Below are 12,530 nucleotides of genomic sequence, written 5' to 3' on the forward strand. Positions count from 1 at the left end.
GATTGTGACTGACGCCAGACTGGAGGTACAAGGACTCAAGACACACTGATTATTATTGTATTGTGTGAAACACTGTGATTATGAAGCAGCTGGCAAAGCCACTACGTCTTGTTCCGACTTCCTATTTCTATAGTCCTACAAGTCTTGTCTTTTTAAAATGGTGGCCGTGAGGCTTGCCACGGTACAAGCGCTGATTCTATGTCTCTCACTTTTGTCAGTGTTATTTGTACGGAGGACTAAATATTTACACAAATACAGTCGTTTGGAACTACTAAGCATCAGGGAGAAATCGTATGGTGTCTCTGATCCACAACATCGTTCTTTACCTGTGGAATTGGCTAACAACGTACCTGGGCAGTCACTGCCTACAGGTGGGAATACACCCGGACATGGAAGGAGAGCTGGCCCCCTCTGCATGCCTTGCTACTATCGAACGTCCGATCACAAAATGGATGAACTCCTGCTTTTGATCCGAACTAAGAGATTATGGGGAATGCTTTGCCATCTGCCTGACTGAGACATGGCTGGACCAATAATTTTTTTACCCCAATTGGTAGTTACAGTCTTGTACCTTCGTTGCCACTTCCCTATGGACTTGGAATAGGCGAAGGTCGAGAGCCATGCGTCCTCCGAAACACAACCCCACCAAGCCACACTGCTTCTTGACACACTGCTGGCTTAACCCGGAAGCCAGCCGCACCAATGTGTCGGAGGAAACACCGTCCAGCTGGTGACCAAGGTCAGCTTGCAGGCGCCCGGCCCGCCACAAGGAGTCGCAAGAGCGCGATGGGACAATAAACAAAGTTCAAATGCCAAGACTCAGAGATCATTGAGTGCTTTTGAAATCTGTAGCCTATCTCTGCTGCGCTGTATCAGCACAATATACAAAGCCCTACAGCAAGGCCATTTTGGTAATGAATATAGGCTACAAGATAGATAGGCTGTTTGTAATAGGTGAATTGCCCTATGTGAATGCAGTCGCACACACAATCGTCTTACCAAAATAATGCAAATAAAACGCTGAAAGTAGTAGCCTAGTTATTTTTGCAAACAAAAATACTGAATTGCAGTTTGGCTTAGAATACCGACACAACCGCGAATTGGAACTAATGAATGCAAACAGAACAAAACCGGGGATCCAAATAACCTAAACATAGCCTATTAAATTTATGTTTTTGGACAAAAACCCTGCGGGCGACTAGGGTAGGATTCTAGGCTAACCTGGGCTGGCTCCTTTGTTCCAAGATCATCAGAAAAAGTTGGAGGAGGAGAGATTATCCTAGCGGCGCTTTTGGAAGGGTGGGTAGGTTCTGCATACGGAGCTAGCTGGAGCTTGACGGAGGCCTCGTGGTGTGATGCTGCTGCTGCTCATCGCTCTCCTCTGTTTGGGTACTTTGGCGAAGCCAATTTCTGATATCCATCATGGTAGATTAGCTGGTTCGAGCTAGCTAAATAGGCTAAGGCTAATAACAATAATGCTTTTTTTACAGCTAGCTAAGAAGCTAACTAAACTTGGTAGTGGTGGAGCGTGAGGCAGAGTTGAGTGAAGCAGCTTCAACCGTAAACTTGACCCCGCCCTTATAAATCAAAATCAAATATTACAGTGGAGGAGTATCACGTTATTCACTTAGCCTACCACAGAGATGAGAACCGCTTTTCCCCACTTTTTATGGAAACCCAAAAGGAACAGGGCATACCTAACCTCCCCGTGGCTTTCCATAGCCCCCCTACAAACACCGCAGCGCGCACTGTCCATTGTGCTGAAACAGCGCAGCGGAGATACAGAATTTTTTTGTGCCAGCCTGTCACTCAATCATTTTAACTTTTCATTGTAAACTTTCGTCTATTTTTATATAGGGACATAAAACAAAAACTGAGGTTCAGCCCCCTCGTGGAGCCGGGTCCGGGTATACTTGTTATCGGCAGGGGAGTTTGTCAGGATCAAAATACATATGAAAGGAGCAAAGCCCAGTTAAAAAGTTTGAGGACAACCCACCATAGGATAGTTTAATTTTTCAGCAGGACAATTACACAAATTGTAATGCCAAAGACACACCAGAATTGCTTTCCAGGAGGTGTTGAGTGTGAATATTGCTGTCCATCAATGATTCCTAACCAAATTTACTGAGCTTGAGAAATTTTTACAAAAACAATGACTACAGTATACTGTATGTTTTCTTAATTAAGAGTTGTGAAAAATTGGTAGAATGTTATTCAAAATGATTCACAGCTGAAACGGCTGCCAAGGTGTTCCCAGCAAGTATTAACTCTGGGGTGTGAAGACATATTCAATCAGTACATTTTTATTTAATTCATTTATTTAACCTTTATTTAACTAGGCAAGTCAGTTAAGAACATATTCTTATTTACAATGATGGCCTACCAAAAGGCTAAATGCCTTCTGCGGGGATGGATTAAAAATAAAAATATAGGACAAAACACACATCACGACAAGAGAGACACCACAACACTACATAGGGGTTCCAGAGTGGCGCAGCGGTCTAAGGCACTGCATCTCAGTGCTAGAGGCGTCACTACAGATCCTGGTTTGATTCCAGGCTGTATCACAACCGGCCATGATCGGGAGTACCATAGGGCAGTGCAAAATTGGCCCAGCGTTGTCCGGTTTAGGGCCGTCATTGTAAATAATATTATGACTTGCCTAGTTAAATAAAGGTTAAATTAAAAAAAACTTAAAATGTAAAACATAAAGAGAGACCTAAGACAACAACATAGCATGACAGCAACATATGACAACACAGCTTAGTAGCAATACAACAACATGGTAGCAACACAACATGGCAGGAGAACAACATTGTAGCAGCACAAAACATGGCACAAACATTATAGGACAAAGACAACAGCACAAAGGGCAAGAAGGTAGAGACAACAATACATCAAGCAAAGCAGCCACAACTGTCAGTAAGTGTCCATGATTGAATCTTTGAATGAAGAGATGGAGATAAAACTGTCAAGTTTGAGTGTTTTTTGCAGCTCGTTCCAGTCGCTAGCTGCAGCGAACTGAAAAGACCCATGGTTCAAATCAAAAATCTAATCTAATTTTGTGTGTGTGCTTTGGGAACCTTTAAAAGAATGTGACTGGCAGAACGGATGTTGTATGTGGAGGATGTGGGCTGCAGTAGGTATCTCAGATAGGGGGAACTAGGCACTGTATGTACAGCGCAGAGGTTACTTGTACTTTTTATGGACCTCTTTATGCGCCATCAACGCCCGGGATCAGTAGTAATGATGCTTTCAAGACAACTGGAAACTCTGAAAAATATGAGGTCAAATCATGACATTAGTGATCTTCAGGTAGGAAAGACGGAGCTCCAGAAAGAGGCCAGAGTTCCCGACTTGAAATTCCAAGGATACGGTCCAAACACTTAAAAGACACACCCTCGTCCATTTACCCTCTCCTTATGCCCTTGGGGGAATCCCCGTCACCATCTTGGAGGGCAGTCCAAATGATTAGCCAAGCAAGGGAAGTTTGCAATGTAAGCCCCTCAGCCCTCGTTTTTAGTCGGCTTTGCGAGTGTACAATTATGTTCACTCCGGGCTGAAACTCCCCATAATTCAATTCACGACGATTGTACATCCGCTAAGAAAAGTCTGCAAAAACTTAAAAACAACATCAATGGAGAAGTTAACATACAAGTGTAAGTAAAAACGATTGCAAATAAGTTTGAAATTGTGCTACTATTGCACATGACGGCACAAACATGTCTGTAAAAAGTACATATGTTTTTGTTTGGTTAGCTTTTGGAAATTGTAGCAATAAAACAGTTCCAGCTAGGCAGGCTAACATTAGTTAGCTAATTCATTTGCTAGCTATCATACAGTAGGCGTATATTAATAATTATATATTTAATATAAGTAGACATGCACTCATAATTGACTGAAACGCATATAAAGCACCCACAAGCTACCGGTGGCTGAAAACACAATCATCGGGGGATGAATGAGTGATGAATTTCCGGCCAAGGGTTGTCCTTTTAAAAATCATTCCTTCCTCCCTCGCCCCTTGCCCTGCAAGTGTATACTCGTCAGACGTCATGATACGTCGTCAGAAGTGTCCACTTAATTTGAGGGCTGAGGGCATAGGGTGTGTCTTTTAAGCGTTTGGACCGAAAGTTAGATGACCGTTCAAAACAAATTTTCCAGTGAGATTTGTTCCGAGTTCCCAGTTGTCTTGAACACAGCATCAGTAATTGCCCGTGGACAGTTACACGCCCTGCGACAGCCTCGCTGTGCTAGCTTCTACTACCACTGTGTGTCGCAATGGTTATTTTTCTCCGTGAGCTATTGTTGGTAACTGTACTGTAGGATTTGGACAGGGCATGGATTAATGTCAAGCTTCTTTCTACAGACTTTTCCAGTACACGAAAAACGGACTCTTGGCGGCAGTAAGAAATCCATCACCATCACCGCTCATTCAACATAGCCTCGATTTACGTTTTTTTTTTAATTACTTAAACAAAATCACTTTTTGGGGTTCTCATACACTTACACTGATGTTTTGATTCTTGCTTTTACAGTCGCTAAGAATATATTTGGTTGTGATCTTTGCAAAATAACTATTTTGGATGGATCAGTTGAACTAGAATGCTAATGCTCATTGCTATAGCTAATGCTAGCCACTGGTTTAAGTATACTTTTTTATACAGTTGAATTGCGATGATGATACGAACATTATATTAAGCAGGACATTCATATGTGCCTTAAAATTGAATTATATTCTAAAAGTAGTGTGAAATTAGGATTTGTTTTTGCTGGCGTTCTATAAGCACTCCCCCTGTTCTGTCACCAATTTGCGCGCATCACCCTCGTGCGGCAATGTTTATGAAAGTCGATTTTTCTGCATGAGCGCTGTTTTCGCTTTCAGGTATTTTCATGCTTTTGCTTTAAAAATAGTATATCTTTATTATTATTTCTCTTTTCACAGGTTTTTTGGGGGGGTGGATAATAAAAAAATTGATTAATATCATGCATTGTACATTACATCACATTTACATTATTACTTTTTATTTTAGCCTACATGGTAAATATTTTCTTATTGAACTGCACTGTTGGTTAAGGGCTTGTATGTAAGCATTTCACAGTAAAGTCTACACTTGTATTCGGCGCATGTGGCAAAAAAAGTTGGATTTGAACCGCCCCCCCCCCAAAAAAAAATTGTTTGGAGAATCAAGTCAAGAACGTCCCATTGTTCACCCCTTCCACGTTTCGTTTATGCGGTTCTCCTTTTAAGTTCCGTTCTAATTTGTTTAATTTTTTTTCGCTGGGAACCAATATATTTTCAATTCCAGGTTTTCCATCATAGTACAAGCACATCCTGTACTGTCTTTGGTAGAAGTCTCTCGGAGCGACCAGGCTAAACTGCTGTTCTCATGCCCGTGTATGTTTCTTTCTACCTATTCCTAATAATAAGTAATACACCACCACCGTTTGAGCCATGATTGTGATATACCTGTCGGTATTGAAGTTGTCCATTCCTCTTTTGAAAAGTAATATTTAAAGTTTGGGAAGTGTTTTTGAGCTGTGGATGTATGTGGGTCTAAACTGCGCATGCCTATTTGCCAAATCAGTCTCTGTTTTTGTGAAATGCAGACTACTCTTATAAAGTAAAAAAAAATAAACATTTAATTTCGGTCAGCAGGTTTTTATTATTTGTAAACTGTAAAGCGCCATTCCAGACGTCAATGCTGTAACAACCAGGAAGTAGTGTATGCTATATTACCCAGAGTCCCCTTCGCTTGTGTATATGGAAACGGTATTTGATTACTTGTCGTAATTCCACCCAAAACATTTACGTATAAAGTTACATGAACACGGTAGTGGACGCCTTATTTATGCGTCTATACCCACACGGTATTGTTGTGCGCAACAATATTAATCCGTTACCGGGACTGATAGTGCCGCGAATCTAGATGGTTTCACCCCCTTATTATCGGTAGTACACTCTGGTTTCTCTTCAGATCGCATAAATCTTTCGCCTTTTACTAAAGATTTCCGTGGAGAGGAACATTATGAGTATCAACTAATTTTTTGATGCCCGGCTTAACGGCTGGGCTTCCTACACTTGTTTAAATATAGTCGTGGTGCACCAGACTGTTAGGAAGTCCGTCATGCATGTAATTACAGGCTTTGGACACTACATGCAATACGTTGTGTTGGAGATGTGTTCAACGTGCAGTTTCATTCAGAGTTTATCTACCTAAAGAAATATGTGATTTGGAACACTTGATTAAGTAGCCAGAGCGCTAGAGACATATAGTTGTTGAAAGTTATGTCTTGCTACATTTATTGCTAAACCCACTATGAGCGTCTGTGTGCTGCCACTGTCTTGATTGGCACAGCGTTTTATTTGTTTTTATTATTATTGTTTTATTTATTTAATCTTTATTTAGCTAGGCAAGTGAGTTAGGATGACCATTGGGTTTGCCTGATTTGAATTGATTACATACTGTTTGATTTGATTATTATTTGGAATTTTAAAATTAACGATGGATTGAATTTTTTACTTGTTGAACGTTTTAAACTGGAATGAATTTGGATTTCTGTGGAGAGGAACATTATGAGTGTCAACAATTGTTTTTATGCCGGTCCCGTTCTGTCATTGTTGCTCATAGATATTTCCTATGCATGTTTAGTATGTTACAGGGAAGCAAGTGGCGATTTTAGCATGTAAATGTTGGTGTCTCTGATGTCTTGAGATGTTGCTTCAATATATCCACATAATTTTCCTTTCCTCATGATGCCATCTATTTTGTGAAGTGCACCAGCCCCTCCTGCAGCTAAGCACCCCCACAGCATGATGCTGCCACCCCCGTTCTTCACTGTTGGGATGGTGTTCTTCAGCTTGCAAGCATCCTCCTTTTTCCTCCAAACATAATGATGGTCATTATGGCCAAACAGTTCTATTTTTGTTTCATCAGACCAGCGGACGTTTCTCCAAAATGTACGATCTTTGTCCCCGTGTGCAGTTGCAAACCGTAGTCTGGCTTTTTTATGGTGGTTTTGGAGCAGTTGCTTCTTCCTTGCTGAGCGGCCTTTCAGGTTATGTCGATATAGGGCTCGTTTTACTGTGGATAAAGATACTTTTGTACCTGTTTCCTCCAGCATCTTCACAAGGTCCTTTGCTGTTGTTCTGGGATTGACTTGCACTTTTCGCATCAAAGTACGTTCATCTCTAGGAGACAGAACGCGTTTCCTTCCTGAGCGGTATTTTATTACATTTTTAATTTACCTTTATTTATACAGGTTTTTTCTCATTGAGATAATATCTCTTTTCCAAGAGAGACCTGGTTCAATAGCAGCAGTGGGAACAACGTTTCAGACAAAACAACTTACACAACATTAAACAAAACTATAAACACACATACAGTACAACAATTACATATTACATTAAAAACACAAACATCTTGACTAAAAACAATTACACTCTTCTATGATATATACACCGATCAAGTGTTTAAACTCACATTTTAAAATGTTCAGGAGAGAATTCCAAGACCACGGTGCTAAGTAACTTAAACTATTTCTACCATGACCTGTTCTCATTTTTGGTACTGTTAGAAGCAAATCAGAATGGGACCGTAATTGATATGTATTTACTGACCTGACTAAAAAAGAACAGAGATAAAATGTAATTTTACCCAATATGGTCTTATAAATCAGTGTATACCAGTGTTTAAGCCTATGCAAGGTCAATGACCACCAGCCAACAGCGCTGTAGAGATCACAATGATGTGTTAGACGTTTCTGATTTGTAATGAACCTGAGGTCTGCATGATACACTGAATCAAGTGCTCTCAGGGTAGTAGTGGCTGAGGCCTGCATATATATAACATCAATAAAATCTAAAACAGACAGTAATGTACATCGTACCAGCTCCTTCCTGGCCTCAAAAGAAAAACAAGCCTTATGCCGGTAATACAATCCTATTTGCAGCTTGAGCTTCCTTATCAAGTTCTCTACATGCACAGTGAAGCTCAGCTTATCATCAACCCACACACCCAAATATTTGTACACTAACTTTCTCTATAGTATGTCCAGCCAATGTAGCAATGACATGATTTGTAACATGCCTGGCATTTGAAAATACCATGCATTTTGTTTTACCCGAATTTAGAATCAGCTTTAAATCATACAGAGTCTGTTGTATGATGTTAAATGCTCTTTGGGCATTTTCAAAAGCTAAAGATAAACTACCACCACTTGAATAAAGAACAGTATCATCTGCATAAAAATGAACATCCGCTGTTTCAATAAGATCCCCAATGTTGTTGATATACAAAATGAACAACAGTGGGCCCAAAATAGAACCTTGCAGAACACCTGAGCACACCTCTATGGACTCAGATTTACCTAGCAACCTTCAATGTTGCTGAAACAGTGCTGTGGCCAGACCTAAAGCCTGCTTGCATCCCATTTAAGATGTTGTTTTCTTGGAAGTAGGTCTTTACCTGCCTACTAACTAAGGACTCCAGTACCTTTGACAGTACAGACAATTTTCATATGGGTCGATAGTTGTCAAATAGCGAGGGATCTCCACCTTTCAGGAGAGGCAGTACAAAAGCAGATTTCCATAACTTGGGGATTTCCTTCACATCATGCGTAAGGTTAAAAATACATGTTAAGGAGGGAGAAATTATGTCTGCAGCTAGGTGTAGGAGGCGGGGGTCTAGTTCATCAGGGCCAGGTGATTTTTTCCCAACAATTATGATGGCTGCGTGGATCCATGGTGTTTATACTTGCGTACTATTGTTTGTACAGATGAACGTGGTACCTCCAGGCATTTGGAAATTTCTCACAAGGATAAACCAGACTTGTGGAGGTCTACGATTTTTTTCTGAGGTCTTGGCTGATTTCTTTTGATTTTCCCATGATGTCAAGCAAAGAGGCACTGAGTTTGAAGGTAGGCCTTGAAATACATCCACAGGTACACCTCCAATTGACTCAAATGATGTCAATTAGCCTATCAGAAGCTTCTAAAGCCATGACATCATTTTCTGGAATTTTCCAAGCTGTTTAAAGGCACAGTCAATTTAGTGTATGTAAACTTCTGACCCACTGGGATTGTGATACAGTGAAATAATCTGTCTGTAAACAAGTGTTGGAAAAATTACAAAAAAAAAAATTACATCTACTTAAGTAGATGTCCTAACCGACTTGCCAAAACTATAGTTTGTTCACAATAAATTTGTGGAGTGGTTGAAAAATGAGTTTTAATGACTCCAACCTAAGTGTATGTAAACTTCCGACTTCAACTGTATATTTTCTACATTGTTTGTAAACTCCTGAGTGGCACAGCGGTCTAAGGCACTGCATCTCAGCGCTGGAGGTGTCACTACAGACCCTGGTTCGATCACAGGCTGTATCAAACAGCCCCACCTGCCCTGAATGACAGGTCACCACTGGTTACTAAAGTGAGGATTCACCCTCTTCAGATAATTATTTTGTAACTTATCTGCAGAAAAACGTTTTGTGCCCATAAAGCCGTAGTTAGCCGTGTGCAAATTTGGGAGCCAAATAAACGGCACTTTCTCACGATGTGATTCGGTTCCTGATGTTAAATAAAAGATCCGTTCATTTGCAAACGATCCATCACTATTTATACATTGTAGCTGGTGTTGGAGGCAAGCAGCTGCATGAAGGCTGTAATTTCAAAGCAAACTGATCTTGATGTAATAAAAAAGTCATTGTAAAGTTGGAAATGTAGCTAACAACAAAATATTAAATTGTATTTAAACTTTTGATGCAAACCTTCTAGACTGTGGGACTCTTGTACCGGCTATAGTGTGACTGTGGACTGTGGTCGGGCCCGGTGGGTGGTTGTAGTGAGGTGTACCCCCATAGACCTTCTCTGATTAGGCAGCAGAACATATTAACCTCTACTGGAACTCCTGGTTCTGCCAGTGCCAACAATTTGGTTTCTCTTCATATGGCATAAGTCTTTCGCTTTTTACTTAAGATTTCCATGAACAGGAACCAGTGGGGGCTGGTGGGAGGCGCTATAGGAGGACGGGATTTCAAGGTTTTACTGCTAACCTACAAAGCATTACATGGGCTTGCTCCTACCTATCTTTCCGGTTTGGTCCTGCCGTACATACCTACACGTACGCTACGGTCACAAGACGCAGGCCTCCTTACTGTCCCGAGAATTTCTAAGCAAACAGCTGGAGGTAGGGCTTTCTCCTATAGAGCTCCATTTTTATGGAATGGTCTGCCTATCCATGTGAGAGACGCAGAGTCGGTCTCGACCTTTAAGTCTTTATTGAAGACTCGTCTCTTCAGTAGGTCCTATGATTGAGTGTAGTCTGGCCCAGGGGTGTGAAGGTGAACGGAAAGGCACTGGAGCGACGAACCGCCATTGCTGTCTCTGCCTGGCCGGTTCCCCTCTCTCCACTGGGATTCTCTGCCTCTATCCCTATTACAGGGGCTGAGTCACTGGCTTACTGGTGCTCTTCCATGCCGTCTCTAGGAGGGGTGCTTCACTTGAGTGGGTTGAGTCACTGACGTGATCTTCCTGTCTGAGTTGGTGCCCCACCTCGGGTTCGTGCCTTGGGGGAGATCTTTGTGGGCTGTACTTGGCCTTGTCTCAGGGTAGTAAGTTGGTGGTTGAAGATATCCCTCTAGTGGTGTGTGGGCTGTGCTTTGGCAAAGGGGGTGGGGTTATATCCTGCCTGTTTGGCCCTGTCTGGGGGTATCGTAGGACAGGGCCACAATGTGTCCCGACCCCTCCTGTCTCAGCCTCCAGTATTTATGCTGCAATAGTTTGTGTCGGGCGGCTAGGGTCAGTCTGTTATATCTGCAGTATTTCTCATGTCTCATCCGGTGTCCTGTGTGAATTTAAGTATTGCTCCCTCTAATTCTCTTTTTCTCTCGCTCACGCCTTCTCTCTTTCCCTTTCTCTTTCTCTCTCTCTTTCCTTCGGAGGACCTGAGCCCTAGGACCATGCCTCAGGACTACCTGGCCTGATGACTCCTTGCTGTCCCCAGTCCACCTGGTCATGCTGCTGCTCCAGTTTCAACTGGTCCAGTGAACCCTGACCTGTTCACTGGATGTGCTACCTTGTGCCAGACCTGCTGTTTTGGACCCTCTCTCTACCGTACCTGCTGTCTCAAACTCTGAATGATCAGCTATGAAAAGCCAACTGATATTTACTCCTTAGGTGCTGACCTTTTGCACCCTCTACAACCACTGTGATTATCATTATCTGACCCTGCAGGTCATCTATGAACGTTTGAACATCTTGGCCATGTTCTGTTATAATCTCCACCCAGCACAGCCAGAAGACTGGCCACCCCTCAGAGCCTCAGAGCCTGGTTCCTCTCTAGGTTTCTTCCTAGGTTCCTGCCTTTCTAGTGAGTTTTTCCTAGCCACCGTGCTTCTACATTTGCATTGCTTGCTGTTTGGGGTTTTAGGCTGGGTTTCTGTACAGCACTTTGTGACATCGGCTGATGTAAAAAGGACTTTATAAATACATTTGATTGATTGATTGATTGATTGATGGGCTCAATGTAATGGCTGGAATGGAATCCATGAAACCGTATCAAACATATGGAAACCACGTTTGACCCCGTTCCACCTATTCCATTCCAGCCATTACAATGAGCCCGTCCTCCTATAGCTCATCCCACCAGCCTCCTCTGAGAGGAACATTATGAGTATCAGCCTCTTTTTCTTAATATTTATTTCAATATCAGTGGAAGCTCCTCAGAGGAGGAAGGCGAGGACCGTCCTCCTCAGTGAATTTCATAAAATAAAAAAACCTTTAACATTAAAAAAAAAGTTATCCTTTTTAGATAAAACTATACTAAATACACTACATGACCAAAAGTATGTGGACAACTGCTCGTCGAACCTCTCATTCCAAAATCATGGGCATTAATATGGAGTTGGTCCCCCTTTGCTGCTATAACAGCCTCCACTCTTCTGGAAGGCTTTCCACTAGATGTTGGAACATTGCTGCAGGGACTTGCTTCCATTCAGTCACAAGAGCATTAGTGAGGTTGGGCACTGATGTTAGGCAATCAGGCCTGGCTCACAGTCGGCGTTCCAATTCATCCCAAAGGTGTTCGATGGGGTTGAGGTCAGGGCTCTGTGCAGACCAGTCAAGTTCTTTCGCACCAATTTCGACAAAGCATTTCTGTATGGACCTTGCTTTGTGCACGGGGGCATTGTCATGCTGAAACAGGAAAGGGCCTTCCCCAAACTGTTGCCACAAAGTTGAAGAACAAAATCGTCTAACATGTCATTGTATGCTGTAGCGTTAAGATTTCCCTTCACTGGATCTATGGGGCCTAGCCCGAACCATGAAAAACAGCCCCAGACCATTATTCCTCCTCCACCGAACTTTACAGTTGGCACTATGCATTTGGGCAGGTAGTGTTCTCTTGGCATCCGCCAAACCCAGATTCGTCCGTCGGACTTCCATATGGTGAAGTGTGATTTTTCACTCCAGAGAACGCGTTTCCAATGGTGGCGAGGTTTACACAAGTCCAGCCGATGCTTGGCATTGCGCA

At 42.2% G+C, this 12,530-nt stretch overlaps 1 non-coding gene across 1 annotated transcript; it reads left to right on the plus strand.

Moving 5' to 3' along the window:
* Positions 1–5,958: 5,958 nt before the first annotated feature.
* Positions 5,959–6,074, plus strand: LOC139581986 (U5 spliceosomal RNA). The gene has a single exon (XR_011676313.1). It is a non-coding gene; the product is annotated as a U5 spliceosomal RNA (small nuclear RNA).
* Positions 6,075–12,530: the final 6,456 nt, after the last annotated feature.

Source organism: Salvelinus alpinus, chromosome 7, assembly GCF_045679555.1.
Source record: "Salvelinus alpinus chromosome 7, SLU_Salpinus.1, whole genome shotgun sequence".
Lineage (NCBI taxonomy): Eukaryota > Metazoa > Chordata > Actinopteri > Salmoniformes > Salmonidae > Salvelinus > Salvelinus alpinus.